The 15,384-nt window shown below is 43.5% G+C and overlaps 1 protein-coding gene across 4 annotated transcripts in view; it reads left to right on the top strand.

Annotated features, from left to right (window-relative positions):
- The window catches only part of MMP24 (matrix metallopeptidase 24), a 165,289-nt gene that overhangs the window by 103,562 nt on the left and 46,343 nt on the right, over positions 1-15,384 (top strand). The window lies entirely within an intron of this gene.

The following is a 15,384-nucleotide window of genomic DNA, read 5'->3' as shown; positions in this document are numbered from 1 at the left end:
CAGATGTCATCAGTGTAATGTTGGGACTTGCTGCTAGCAATCAACGTTACAGCCATTCCCCTCTCCAAAGTTGCAGTCAGACAACAAGTTTGTGATGTGGCAGATGTTCAGGAACAGCTGTGTAGAAGAGTTCAGGAAAGCCAGTACTTCTCAGTACAATAGGAGGACACTACAGATATGTCTTCCTGTGCACAGCTTTTATTTGTTGTCCAATCTGAGTAGAAAGGAGCTATACAAGAGGACTGCCTGTTTCACCTTCTGCTGACAGTATGTGCTAGAGGGACACAACATCTTTGACACTATCCAACAATCAGTTCTTCCAGGTGAATTGGATAGGCACTGCTGGGTTGATATTTGCATTGGTGGTGCCTGACCTATGATAGAAAAACACAGCAGCCTTGGACTAGACTCCAAAGGACAAGAAGAGATGAAATTCTTGAATTACCTATATAACAATGCAAGGAGCCTGGGTAACAAGGAAGAGGAATTGGAATTGCTCATTTATGAGCATAAATTTGATCTAGTTGGTATTACTGAATCCTGATGGGATAATTCATATGAGTTGAATGTTAAAATAAATGGTTATAACCTAATTTAGGAAGGATCAAAAGGGATGGGATGTAGCAGTGTATGTCAAAAATAGAATTTCCTCTTTCCAAGTCACTGACAAGTCATAGGGAAGGATAGGAGAGAGGTCCTGGAGGCCAAATTTAGGCTGCTAGGTAAGAGATTGAAGTCCAGGAGCTCAATGGTAGCATTCTCTGAAATGCTCCCTGTTCCACGCACGGGGCCAGTTAGACAGGCAGAACTGAAGGGCTCAATGTGTGGATGAGATGATGGTGTAGGAAGGAGGGGTTTCGATTTATTAAGAATTTACACTATTTCACTAGGAGGGTGGTGAAGCACTGGAATGCGTTACCTAGGGAGGTGATAGAATCTCCTTCCTTGGAGGTTTTTAAGGCCCGGCTTGACAAAGCCCTGGCTGGGATGATTTAGTTGGGAATTGGTCCTGCTTTGAGCAGAGGGTTGGACTAGATGACCTCCTGAGGTCCCTTCCAACCCTGATATTCTATGATTCTAAGAACTGGGGGACCTTTTGAGAAAGGGGGAGCCTATACAGGAGGGATGGGCTCCATCTAAACCAAAATGGAACCAGATTGCTGGTACTTAAAATTAAAAAGTTCATAGAGCAGTTTTTAAACTAAGGGCTGGGGGAAAACTGACAGATGTAGAGGAGCACATGGTTCAGACAGAGACATCCCTTAGGGGAGGATCTATTCATGGAGATTCTCTATGTCCTGGTAAAGAGGAGATGATGGAAGATGATAAAATATGGGTAGGATCTGATGAGAAACAGTCAAATGAAAAAGAGACCCATTCAATTACATTATGTAATGGCAGACAGCTAAAAAGTGACAATTTCTTTAAGTGCTTATATACAATGCTAGAGGTCTAAATAATAAGATGGGTGAACTAGAGTGCCTTGTATTAAATGAGAATATTGATAGAATAGGCATCACTGAAATTTGGTGGACTGAGGATAATCAGTGGGACACAGTAATACCAGGGTACAAAATACATCAGAAGGAAAGAACAGGTTGTGCTGGTGGGGGGAGTGGCACTATATGTGGAAGAAAGTATAGAGTCAAACGAAGTACAAATCTTAAATGAACCAAACTGTACCATAGAATCTCTATGGATAGTAATTCCATGCTTGAATAATAAGAATATAGTAGTAGGGATATACTACTGACTGCCTGACCAGGATGGTGATAGTGACTGTGAAATGGAGATTAGAGAGGCTATAAAAATAAAAAACTCAGTAATAATGGGGGATTTCAACTATCCCCGTATTGATGGGGTACATGTCGCCTCAGGACGGGATGTAGGGATAAAGTTTCTTGACACCTTAAATGACTGCTTCTTGGAGCAGCTAGTCCTGGAACCCACAAGAGGAGAGGTGATTCTTGATTTAGTCCTAAGTGGAGCACAGGATCTGGTCCAAGAGGTGACTATAGCTGGAGCACTTGGTAATAGTTACCATAATGTAATTATATTTAACATCCTTGAGGTGGAGAAAACACCACAGCAGCCCACCACAGTAACATTTACTTTCAGAAAGGGGGACTACAGAAAAAGAGGAACTTAGTTAAACAGAAATTAAAAGGTACAGTGCCAAAAGTGAAATCCCTGCAAGCTGCATTGAAACTTTTTAAAGACACCATAATAGAGATTCAACTTAAATGTATACTCCAAATTAAAAAACATAGTAAGAGAACCAAAAAAGTACCACTGTGGCTAAACAACAAAGTAAATGAAGCAGTGAGAGGCAAAAAGGAATCCTTTAAAAAGTGGAAGTTAAATCCTAGTACGGAAAATAGAAAGGAGCATGAATTTTGTCAAGTAAAGTGTAAACATATAATTAGGAAGGTCAAAAAAGGATTTGAAGAACAGCTAGCCAAAGACTCAAAAATTAACAGCAAAAAACATTTTTAAGTACATCAGAAGCAGGAAGCCTGCTAAATAACCAGTGGGGGCACTGGACGATCGAAATACTAAAGGAGCACTCAAGGACGATAAGGTCATTGAGGAGAAACTAAGGGTATGTCTACACTATGAAATTAGGTTGATTTTACAGAAGTTGATTTTTAGAAATTGATTTTATACAGTCGATTGTGTATGTCCCCACTAAGCACATTAAGTTGACAGAGTGCGTCCTCACTACCGTGGCTAGCATCGACTCACGGAGCGGTGCACTGTGGAAAGCTATCCCACAGTTTCCGAAGTCTCCGCTGCTCATTGGAATTCTGGGTTAAGCTCCCAATGCCTGATGGGGCAAAAACATTGTTGCGGGTGGTTTTGGGTACATGTCGTCAGTCTCCCTTCCCTCCCTCTGTGAAAGCAACGGCAGACAATCATTTTGCACCTTTTTTCCTGGGTTACCCGTGCAGATGCCATAGCATGGCAAGCATGGAGCCTGCTCAGCTCACCGCTACTGTTATGAGCATTGTAAACATCTTGCGCATTATACTGCAGTATGTGCAGAACCTGGCTAAGAGACGGCAGCACGAGGACGATTGTGAGGAGGACATGGACACAGACTTTCCTGAAAGCACAGGATGTGGCAATTGGGACATCACGGCAGCAGTGGGGGTGGTTGATACAGTGGAACGCCGATTCTGGGCCCGCCAAACAAGCACAGACTGGTGGGATCGCATAATGTTGCAGGTATGGGATGATTCCCAGTGGCTGCGAAATTTTCGCATGCGTAAGGCAACTTTCGTGGAACTCTGTGAGTTGCTTTCCCCTGCCCTGAAGCACAGGAATACCAAGATGAGAGCTGCCCTCACAGTTGAGAAGCGAGTGGCGATAGCCCTGTGGAAGCTTGCAACTCCTGACTGCTACCAGTCAGTCGGGAATCAATTTGGAGTGAGCAAATCTACTGTGGGGACAGCTGTGATTCAAGTAGCCAATGCAATCACTGACATTCTGCTATCAAGGGTAGTGACTCTGGGAAATGTGCAGGTCATAGTGGATGGCTTTGCTGCAGTGGGGTTCCCTAACTGGCGGGGCGATACACGGAATGCATATCCCCATCTTGGCACCAGACCATCTTGCCAACCAGTATGTAAACCGCAAGGGGTACTTCTCAATGGTGCTGCAAGCACTGGTGGATCACAAGGGACGTTTCACCGACATCAATGTGGGATGGCCAGGAAAAGTGCATGACGCTCGCATTTTTAGGAACTCCGGGCTGTTTGAGCAGCTGTAAGAAGGGACTTACTTCCCAGACCAGAAAATTACTGTTGGAGATGTTGAAATGCCAATAGTTATCCTTGGAGACCCAGCCTACCCCTTGCTCCCATGGCTCATGAAGCCATACACAGGCAGCCTGGACAGTAGTAAGGAGCAGTTCAACTATAGGCTGAGCAAGTGCAGAATGGTGGTAGAATGTGCCTTTGGACGTTTAAAAGCTCACTGGCGCTGTTTGCTGACTAGGTTAGACCTCAGCGCAACCAATATTCCCATTGTTATTACTGCTTGCTGTGTGCTCCATAATATCTATGAGAGTAAGGGGGAGATGTTTAGGGTGGTGTGGGAGGTTGAGGCAAATCGCCTGGCTGCCAATTTTGAACAGCCAGACACCAGGGCGATTAGAAGAGCACAGCTAGGTGCGCTGCGCATTAGAGAGGCTTTGAAAATCAGTTTCAAGACTGGCCAGGCTACGGTGTGACAGTTGTGTGTGTTTCTCCTTGATGCAAACCCGCCCCCTTTGTTGATTTTAATTGGCTGTAAGCCAACCACCCTCCCCCCTTCGATCACAGCTGGCAAAGGAAATAAAGTCACTATTGTTTTGAAACCATGCATTTTTTCTTTATTAATTAAAAAAAAAGTGAGATAAAGGATAAGGTAGCCCAGATGGGGTAGGGTAGGGGAGGAGGGAAGGACAAGGTCACATTGCTTATTGTAGCCACACTATAAATCAAAACTGTTTGAATGCCAGCCTTCTGTTGCTTGGGCCATCCCGTGGAGTGAAGTGGCTGGGTGCCCGGAGCCTACCCCCCCCACGTTCTTAGGCGTCTGGGTGAGGACCATATGGAACTTGGGGAGGAGGGCAGGCGGTTGTACAGTGGTTGCAGCGGCGGTCTGTGCTCTTTTTGGCTTTCCTGCAGCTCCACCACATGCCTGAGCATGTCATTTCCTCCTCCATTAGCATCAGGATTGCATCCTGCCTCTACTCATTGTGCTCACTTAATGCTTTCCTGGACTCTGCCACTGAATGCCTCCATGCATTCAGCAGTGCCCTATCAGTGCGGGAGGACTGCATGAGCTCGGAAAACATGCCATCGCAAGTGCGTTTTTTTCGCCTTCTAACCTGCGATAACCTCAGGGACTGAGATGATAGGGGGAGCACAGAAACATTTGCACCTGCTGGGGGATAAAAAGGGAGAGTAAAATTTAAGACGATACAGTTCTGAGAACAAAAGGGAGACTCTTTCACAGTGAATCAAGCGATTCACAGCAGACAGCACATGTGCTTTAGGTACAAGGTCACATTTTGCTTTTATATTGAGCGCCTGCCGGTGGCACATCACACACGGCTGGGCAACAGAATTCGCTTTCCAGGCAGCCATGGTAAGCCAAAGGGTACGCGGGGTTGGCTTCTAATGCCTTCATAATGTGGGAATGTTTTCAAACTGCAGTGCCCTCCTTTCCCATAGCAAGCAATGCCGGTTAGGCTTGTCATTTAAAAGGAGGGGCTGCGGTTTTTGGATGGATGTGCAGCACACACCTTCCCCCACCGCTCCATGTGACTATTTGGGATGATCTCTTCATCCCTCCCCCCGCTGCGTGGCTATTCTCAGGGATGATCCCTTTTAGCCAAGCGCAAACAGCCCAGCATGAACAGGGTCCTTTTACTGTTCCCTTACAAAATTCCCCTATTTCAACCAGGTGACCATGAGTGATACCACTCTCCTGAGGCTAATACAGAAAGATATAGACCGAATGCGACCAAAGGTCTTGAATGCGAACAAAACCCAGGACCATTCGCTGCCATGCTTTGTGTTGCAATGATTTCAAACTATTTGCTACTGGCTTGGCGTGGTAAAGTGTCCTACCGTGGAGGACGAAATAAGGCAGCCCTCCCCAAAAACCTTCTGCAAAGGCTTTCAGAGTACCTCCAGGAGAGCTTCATGGAGATGTCCCTGGAGGATTCCCGCTCCATCCCCAGACACGTTAACAGACTTTTCCAGTAGCTGTACTGGCTGCGAATGCATCCCAAGTCATCAGGACAAATCAAACATTAAACATTATTGCTTTTAAACCTTGTACTGTAGTTACAAATGTGCACTCACCAGAGGTGCCTTCTCTGCCTTCAGGGTCGGGGATCCCGCCTTGGAAGGGTATTGGCTCCAGGGTGATGAAAAGGTCCTGGCTGCCGGGGAGAACGGATTCACCACTTGCCTGCTGCGCATTCGCCTCCTCCTCCTCGTCCTCATCCACAAAATCCTTCTCCGTGTTGCGTGAGACTCCCCCCCTTGCAGGTGTCCACAGACAGTGGTGGGGTAGTGGTAGGGTCCCCCCCTAGAATGCCATGCAGCTGATCATAGAAGCAGCATGTATGGGGCTCTGACCCGGAGTGACCATTTGCCTCCTTTGTCTTTTGGTAGGCTGGCCTAAGCTCCTTAACTTTCACATGGCACTGCTGTGTGTCCCTGTTGTAGCCTCTGTCCATCATGCCCTGTGCGATTTTGGCATATATATTAGCATTTCTTCTTTTTGATCGGAATTCTGCTTGCACAGATTCTTCTCCCCATACAGCAATCAGATCCAGTGTCTCCCGTTCAGTCCATGCTGGAGCTCGTTTGCGATTCTGGGGGGACTGCATGATCACCTGTGCTTCTGAGCTCACCACGCTGACCAAACAGGAAATGAAATTCAAAATTTCCCGGGGCTTTTCCTGTGTACCTGGCTAGTGTATCGGAGTTGAAAGTGCTGTCCAGAGCGGTCACATTGGAGTACTCTGGGATAGCTCCCGGAGGCCAATAACATCGAATTGCGTCTGCACTACCCCAAATTCGACCCAGCAAGGTTGATTTTAGCGCTACTCCCCTCACCGGGGAGGAGTACAGAAGTCAATTTTAAGAGCCCTTTAGGTCGACGGAACAGGGTTGGTTGTGTAGACGCATTCATGATAAAATCAACCTAACACGGCTAAATTCGACCTAACCCTGTAGTGTAGACCAGGGCGCTATGAATTCTTTGCATTGGTCTTGACAGCAGAGGATGTGAGGGAGATTCCTAAACCTGAGCCATTCTTTTTAGGTGACAAATCTGAGGACATGTCCCATATTGAGGTGTCATTAGAGGATGTTTTGGAACAAATTGATAAATCAAATAGTAAGAAATCACCAGGACCAGATGGTATTCGCTCAAGAGTTCTGAAGGAACTGTGGTTTGTAACCTATCATTTAAATCACCTTCAGTAGCAAATGACTGGAGGATAGCTAATGTGATTCCAATTTTTAAAAAGGGCCCCAGAGGTGACCATGGCAATTACAGGCCAGTAAGCCTGACTTCAGTACCAGGCAAACTGGTTGAAACTATAATAAAGAACACAGACACATAGATGAACATAATTTGTTGGGGAAGAGTCAGCGTGGTTTTTGTAACGGGAAATCATGCCTCAACAATCTACTAGATTGAGGGGGGGGGTCAACAAGCATGTGGAATGGGGGGATCCAGTGGATATAGTGTACTCACCAAAGGCTAAGTAAAGTAAGGTGTCATGGGATAAGAGGAAAGGTCCTCTCATGGATCGGTAACTGGTTAAAAGATAGAAAACAAAGAGTAGGAATAAATGGTCAGTTTTCAGAATGGAGAGAGGTAAACAGTGGTGTACCCCAGGGGTCTGTATTGGGATTAATACTATTCAACATATTCATAAATGATCTGGAAAAAGGGGTAAACAATGAGGTAACAAAATTTGCAGCTGATACAAAACTACTCAAAATAGTTAAGTCTAAAGCAGATTGCAAAGAGCTACAAAGGGATATCACAAAAGTGGGTGATTGGGGAACAAAATGGGAGATGAAATTCAATGTTGATAAATGCAAAGTAAATGCACATTGGAAAACATAATCCCAACTATATATCTAAAATGATGGGATCTAAGTTACCTGTTACCACTTAAGAAAGAGATTTTGGACTCATTGTGGATAGTTCCCTGAAAACATCCACTCAATGTGCAGTGGCAGTCAAAAAAGCTAAGAGAATGTTGGGAATCAATAGGAAAGGGATAGATAATAAAACACAAAATATCACATTGCCTCTCTATAAATCCATAGTACACACACATCTTGAATGTTGCATGCAGATGTGGTCTCCCTGTCTCAAAAAAAGATATATTGGAATTGGAAAAGGTTCAGAAAAGGGCAACAAAAATTATTAGGAGTATGGAACAGCTTCCATTTGAGGATAGAGTAATAAAATTTGGACTTTTCAGCTTGGAAAAGAAACAACTAAGGGGGGATCTATAGCATCATGACTGGTGTGGAGAAAGTAAATAAGGAAATGTTATTTACTCCTTCTCATAACACAAGAAATAGGGGTCACCAAATGCAATTAATAGGCTGCAGGTTTAAAACAAATGATAGGAAGTATTTCTTCACACAATGCAGTCAACCTGTGGAACTCTTTGCCAGAGGATGTTGTGAAGGTCAAGCCTATAACAGGGTTTAAAAAAGAATTAGATAAATTCATGGAGGATAGGTCCATCAATGGTTGTTAGCCAGGATAGGCAGGGATGGTGTCCCTAGCCTCCGTTTGTCAGAAGTTGGGAGTGGGCAAGAGGGGATGGATCACTTGATGATTACCTGTTCTGTTCATTCCCTCTGGGGCACCTGGCATTGGCCACTGTCAGAAAACAGGATACTGTGCTAGATGGACCTTTGGTCTGATCCAGTATGGAGGTTCTTATGTTCTCTTAATACATACAAATTTGCATTTTTAATACAACGAACTCCTAAAAAACTGACACTTAATTCAATAAGGTTTAACTTAATAAGATTTTCAAGACAGAGGCCATTAGTGTAATGACCATTACTGGATACTGTTTCCAGGTTTTGTATACACACTTCTAAAACGATGTTGAAAAGTTGAAGACGGTTCAAAGAAGAGTCACAAGAGTGACCGAGTATGGCTGTTCTTATATTCTTATGTATGTTTTTAATGTCCTAATAGATGAAGCACAAGATGGGATACTAGTTGGTGTCTGATACAGACCACAAAATAACATTAGGGAACAGGATGACCAGCTCCTTAAACATTTATCTATAATATGTAGGTAAAAAACATTCATGATCATAGGGGGACTCAATTTGAAAGACATATGCTGGAGGTCTCATGCTGCCAGCATCCTTAGAAATTCTAAATATTATCGATGACAATTTCCTAACTCACTGTATTGCACCAAACACAGGGGGATACTATATTAGGCCTCATCTTGACAGATAAAGAGGAATTGATCACAGATCTAAAAATTAATGGTAACTCAGGTACATGTTCATGACTTGATTACATTTATAATGTGCAAAGAGAATAAAGTCCACACCAGTGATATATATAATTAGTGCTTTAAAGGGCCAATTTCACAAAGCTGAAAACAATTATGGGCCAAATCAGCTGGGAGGAAGAATTTAATCAGAAAAATGTGAATGATAATTGGGAATTGTTCAAGAACACCTTACTAGATGCCCCAAAAGCCACAATCCCATAAACAAGGAAGAAGGTTGTACAGGTTAAAAAACTGACCTAGTTTAGTGGGGAAGTGAAGGCAGAGATAAAAATAAATAACAAATGGGAAAAAAGGGGTAGTTAATAGTAATGAATATAAATTGGAAGTTAGGAATTGTAGAAAATTGATAAGGTAAGCAAAGGGGCAGAAGGAGAAATCTGTGGCCAACAGGATTAAGGACAATAAAAGGAGAATTTTTTAAGTATATTAAGAACAAAATGAATCCTAACAATGATATTGCTCCATAACTAGATGGAAAAGGTAGCATTATCAATAATAATACAGAAAAGACAGAAGTGTTCAATTAATATTTCCGTTCTGTATTTGGGAAAACAACAAATGATGTAGACATATCATATGACAACACTCTTTCCATTCCACTAGTAACTCAGGATGATGCTAAACAGCAGCTACTAAAGTTAGACATTTTAAAATCAGCAGCTCCTGATAACTTGCACCCAAGAACTTTAAAACAGCTGGCTGAGGAGCTCACTGGACCATTAAGTCTTGAAACACCAGTGCCATAAGTCTGGAAGAAAGCTAATGTTGTGCCAATATTTTTAAAAGATAAATGAAATAACCCGGTTAATTATAAGCCTGTCAGTCTGACATTGATCCCTGGCAGGATAATGGAGTGTCTAATACGGGACTCGATTAATAAAGAATTAAAGAAGGGTAGTACAATTAATGCCAGTCAACATGGGTTTATGGAAAACAGACCCTGTCAAACTAAATTGATAGCTTTTTTATGAGATTACAAATTTGATTGATAAAGGGAATATCATTGATATAATAAACTTAGACTTCTGTGAGGCATTTGACTATATACTGGATGACCTTTGGACTAAAATTGGACACAATGCTCCAGCTGAGACCTAACCAGCGCTAAGTAGAGCAGTACTATCACCTCCTGTGACTTGCATGGTATGCCTCTGTTCATGTAACCTAAAATTGCATTTGCTTTTTTTGCAACATCATTGCATTGCTGACTCATGTTGAGGTTGTGATCCACCACAATGCTCACATCCTTCTCAGCTGTGCTGCTGCCAAGCCAGTTTTCCCCCATTCTGTATTTGTGCATTTGGTTTTTCTTCCCTAAGTGTAGCACCTTACATTTGTCTTTGCTGAGTTTCATTTTGTTGCCTATAATCCAGTTCTCCAATTTATCAAGATCCCTCTGAATTTTAGCTCTATCCTCCAAAGTGTTGGCAACCCACCCTCCCCAGTTTTGTGTTATCTGCAAATTTGATCAGTTTGCTCTCTATTCCTGCATCCAGGTCATTTATAAAGATGTTAAACAACACCAGACCCAGAACAGATCCCTGTGGAACATCACTTGAGACCTCCCACCCATCTGACATAATTCCATTAATAGCTAATCTTTGTTTGGGTTATTTAACCAATTATGTATCTGCTTAATGGTAGTTCTGCCAAGCCCACATTTCTCCAGCTGACTTATCAAAATGTCATTTGGGACTGTGTCAAAAGACTTGCTGAAATCCACGTATATTATGTCCACCAAATTCCCCGTATCCACCAAATCAGTAACCCTGTCAAAGAAGGAAATCAAGCTGGTTTGGCATGGTTTGTTCTTGGTAAATCCATGGTGGCCATTAGCAGGATCAACCCTTCATCTGCCAGGTATTTGCAAAGTGAATGTTTTATACTTTGCTCTGTCTAGTAGCTTCCCAGGTATCGACGTCAGGCTGACTGGTCTATTGTTCCCCGCTCCTCCTTTTCCCTTGTTTTAAAGTTGGGCACTACATTAGCCCTTCTCCAGTCTTCCGGGACCTCTCCTATCATCCATAATTTTGAAAATATTATTGCCATTGGCTCTGACATTTCTTCAGCTAATTCCTTCAATACTCTCGGGTGAATAGCATCAGGCCCTGCTGATTTGAATTCATTCAAGTTGGTCAGAATTTCTGTGATGTGTTCTTTACTTTGCCCAATCTGCATGCCTTCCCCTGTATTGTCTATGTTAACTTCACTTGTCATCCAGTCACATGTTATTTTTTGTGAGAAGACTGAAATAAAAGTAGGCATTGAGCAGCTCTGCCTTCCTATCATCTTCTGTTACCAGCTCACAGTCTCCATTGAGCAGCAGACCCACACTGTCATTGATCTTTCTTTTTTGTCTGTCATATTTGAAGAACCCCTTTTTGTTACCTCTAACATTCCTTGCCAGCTGTAATTCATTCTTGGCCTTGGCTTTCCTAATTTTGTCCCTACATACTTGCGCTATTCCCTTGTATACTACCTTGGTGACATGCCCCTCCTTCTATTTCCTGTATGTATCCCTTTGGGGGTTTAGATAGCTAAAAAGCTTCTTGTGCAGCCACATTGGCTTCCTGTGGCCCTTCTTATCTTTCCTCTGCATTGGAATAGCTTGATGTTCAGCATCCAGTATTACATCTTTTTAAAACTGTCAGCCCTCTTTGATTCCTTTTCATCCTAATTGATCTTTTATGGGGCCTTGCCTACTATTTCTGAGCTGGTTGAAATCTGCCTTTCTGAAGTCCAGTGTCCTTGTTTAGCTGTTCTCATGTCCTCCTTTCGACAGGATCTTGAATTCTATCAGCTCATGATCAGTTCTCCCAAGTTTCTGACCACCTTCACGTTCACAACTAATTCATCCCTGTTGGTCAAAACCAGATCCAAAATGAACGACTCCCTAGTTATTTCCCCAACTTTCTGATTCAGAAAGTTACATGCTAAGAATGTGCAGGACGTATTATGTTTTGTTGTAATAGTCTTCCAATAGATATCAGGAAAGTTAAAATCCTCCATTAATACTAGCTCATAGCTAACCTAGTTACCTGTTTGTAGAATGACTCATCCACTATGGGCCGGGGGGGAATGATCGTTGGTGTGCTTTTTTACTTACGGAGGCGATGAACTGTGGATTTTAAGTATGAATCTGAAAAGATATATCAAGACTTTTTGTTTGGATATGACTCCCAGATGCGCCTTATCATGTCTTTATCTTTATTGTTTGAAATGCACTTGCTATATGGTGTGATGCAGTGATGGTGACAAACTTTCTTAATTAATTCAAAGCTTTTATTCGTTAACATCATTGTATTAGAAAAGGACAGTATTAGAGAACTGACAGGCAGGCCAGCTGCCATGAAAAGGCCAAAACAGTAATAAAATAAAGTGCACAAGTGAAAAGCAGTGAAACCAGTACAAAAAAAGAAAATTGAAGCTCCCCTCCTTCTGCATGTCCCCTGCCGCCTGTTCTTCTTTCCCTTCTAGTGCTTTTTGCATGCATTTGGTGCTGCTGCATGGGCAGTGGAGGCCTGCATGGGCTACATTTGCCCAGTTCAACTAGATTAAGTCCTGGTTGCCTAAGCCATTCAACCACAGAACTTGCCAGTGGGTTCCTGGTCTACAGGACATGGTACATTACAATGAAGGGGACTCAGGAGGTGGTGCTGGCACAGGACATGCAGTCGGAGCAGGAGCCTGCTCTCTCACAGCCATTAGCACAAATAGCCTCTCCACCACGTCTTTCTGCTGCACTGTATCTTATTCCCTCAAGCGACGTTCCTGCTCAAAAAACTGAGCTGCAAATCACTCCATGTGCCCTGCAGCTTCTCTTTGCCATTCAACTTGCTGTGAATCCTTCTCCCTTCAGTACTGAAGCTGCTGATTGGCTCTGTCCAGACTATCCATCATAAGGTTGTCACAGACACACTTCCTCTTTGACCGCATGGAGTATGTCTACACTGCAATTAAAAATCTGCAGCTGGCCCATGCCATCTGACTCAGGCTTGCAGGGCTTGAGCTGCGGGGCTGTTTAATTGCAGTGTAGACGTTCAGGCTCAGGCTGTAGCCTGAGCTCTGGGACCCTCCCATCTTGCAGTGTCCTAGAACCCGGAACACAGCCCAAGCCCAGAAATTTACATTTCAATTAAACAGCCCCACAGCCCAAGCCCTGCAAGCCTGAGTCAGATGGCATGGGCCAGCCACTGGTGTCTAACTGCAGTGTAGACAGACCCATTGTGACAGTGCAACAATGCTGGCCTGTGGCTGGCCTGCAGAGGTGGAAGGGCCTGAAACCAGAAATTAAACAGTACATTATTGTCTCAGTATTTCAGAAAAGGTTTAGTATAACATCAGCAGAAGAGTCTTTGGACTCTCAAGGCCAAAAAATGTAAAATTCTGCTTCAGTATATTCTGAGAACAACAGTTCAGTTCCCAGATGCTCCGTGGGCACAACTGAGAGTTCAGCAGAGTATGAAGCCTTCACACATAATGGTAAGGTGAAATTTAGAAACGAGATACCTTTAAAAATTGCAGCCGTGTGGGGGAGAGAAGAGGATGGTACACTTGCCGTGATTTACTATTTATGGTTTCACAACCCTTTCAGGCATTCAACATTTTGAAGGACATAATTCTGAAGATTCCTGAGTGGCAAAAAAATACTGTATTCTAAGCTACCAGGGGCAAGCCAGCTATGTATGATAAAGAGGTTTTCAAGTTTATGGTGACCAAGCAACACATCTATGAGTGAAGTGGGGTGGTGACCTACAGAAAAGGGCCTGGAAAGTACGCCCTCCCCTTCCTGCCTGAAATGTTACTACCCATCTGAGTTCCTACTATGGGAGAAGTTTGCAGCTATCAGCACCCAGGATTGGATGAAAATTCATGGGGGAATCAACAGGATGCTGCATTAGCTTCCACGTGGATTACTGTCTTCCTGTAAGCTACTGAAACTTTTCTGCATTCTTGCAGTTATCCCAGTACAGCTATGGCCTACAATACAGCCTGCTTGCACTACATCTATCTATGGACTACAAGCAATTACCCCAGACAAAACAGACTCTCGATACTGCACACATGAATTAGACACATACCACAGGGACTGCTGGGGCTCATAATAAGGACTGCATCACCAAAATTACTCCCACACACACACACACACCTCCAAAGAATACTTCAGTAATAAAGAACTGAATAGCATTCTCCCCCTTCCCCCCTTCCTGGCACATTTCTGGAGTGCACACAACCCCCTGGTGTATTTTGGACAGTTAATTCGTTACCCATGAATTACATTCCCCTCTGGCCCCAGTACAGTTTACAGGTGGCTCATTATGGTGTGGCCTAGCCAATTTGTAGAGTGTGGCATACTACAAGGGAAGACAATGAAAGGCTCCTACTTTTAACACCCCAGCATATCTTTGTAACTATGTGCAAGTATCTAGTAAAAATGGCTTTATAACTGCTTGTTTAACTGTTGTTTGCCCTTGCTGAAATCCATTTTGAATTCCACATCGTGGGGGAGATGCCAAAACGCTGGCTTGCATTCCACTGTAAGCAGATACATGTTACTACCCAAGCTTGTAATTGCATTGGGTCATAAACCGGAAATCCCCCCAATTCGTATATTAATAACATATCATATAATAACAATTAATAATATATCAACAAACATGGAGCCAGAAACTTACCAGGCTCCAGGGCTACTTCTGTCTCTTCTGTTTCCGCCGCCAGTTCCATGGTGGGGTACTCCTTCAGCACATCATCAAACAGCTCCTCTGAGTATGGACAGAGGATGTGCTGTAGCTGCTTTAGCAGCGAAGCCTCCTGGGGACTGGCAAGAGCACAAAAGTCTCTCTGCTAGTTTGATCTGGCAACTGTTGGCTCCTGCAGTGCTATTTTAGACACGGTCAGAAGGTCACCATTCTGGCTGATCAGGCTATCATGAACCACTGGGGGCTCGGGGCTCAGTGCAGTTCCCAGCACCTGGCCAAAGTCCATGTAAAAGAGGGAGGATGACGGGGAGCTCCCAAAGGCGACTCTTGAGATAGAAAGGCCAAGAAACAGTGATCTATGGGATTAAGGGATAGTGTGTCCCAGCAAACGTCATCGAAATTGGTATAGCTCCCTCCAAAAGTTTCAGTTTTGACAAATCTGCATTTTCCAGTGAAAAAAACATATAGTTGAAAAATTCCTGAGATGCTTTTAACTTTGTGACCTCTAACGCTTCCGCCCAGATTCACCAGCCAAACTTCCTTCTCTTCTTACCTCCACCAGCCACATTTGAAACTTAATTTACTATGAGTACATCAAAACTTAAG

Source organism: Chrysemys picta, chromosome 13 (assembly GCF_011386835.1).
Source record: "Chrysemys picta bellii isolate R12L10 chromosome 13, ASM1138683v2, whole genome shotgun sequence".
Lineage (NCBI taxonomy): Eukaryota > Metazoa > Chordata > Testudines > Emydidae > Chrysemys > Chrysemys picta.
The sequence above is the reverse complement of the archived record's forward strand: the minus strand, read 5'-3'. Positions and strand labels throughout refer to the sequence as shown.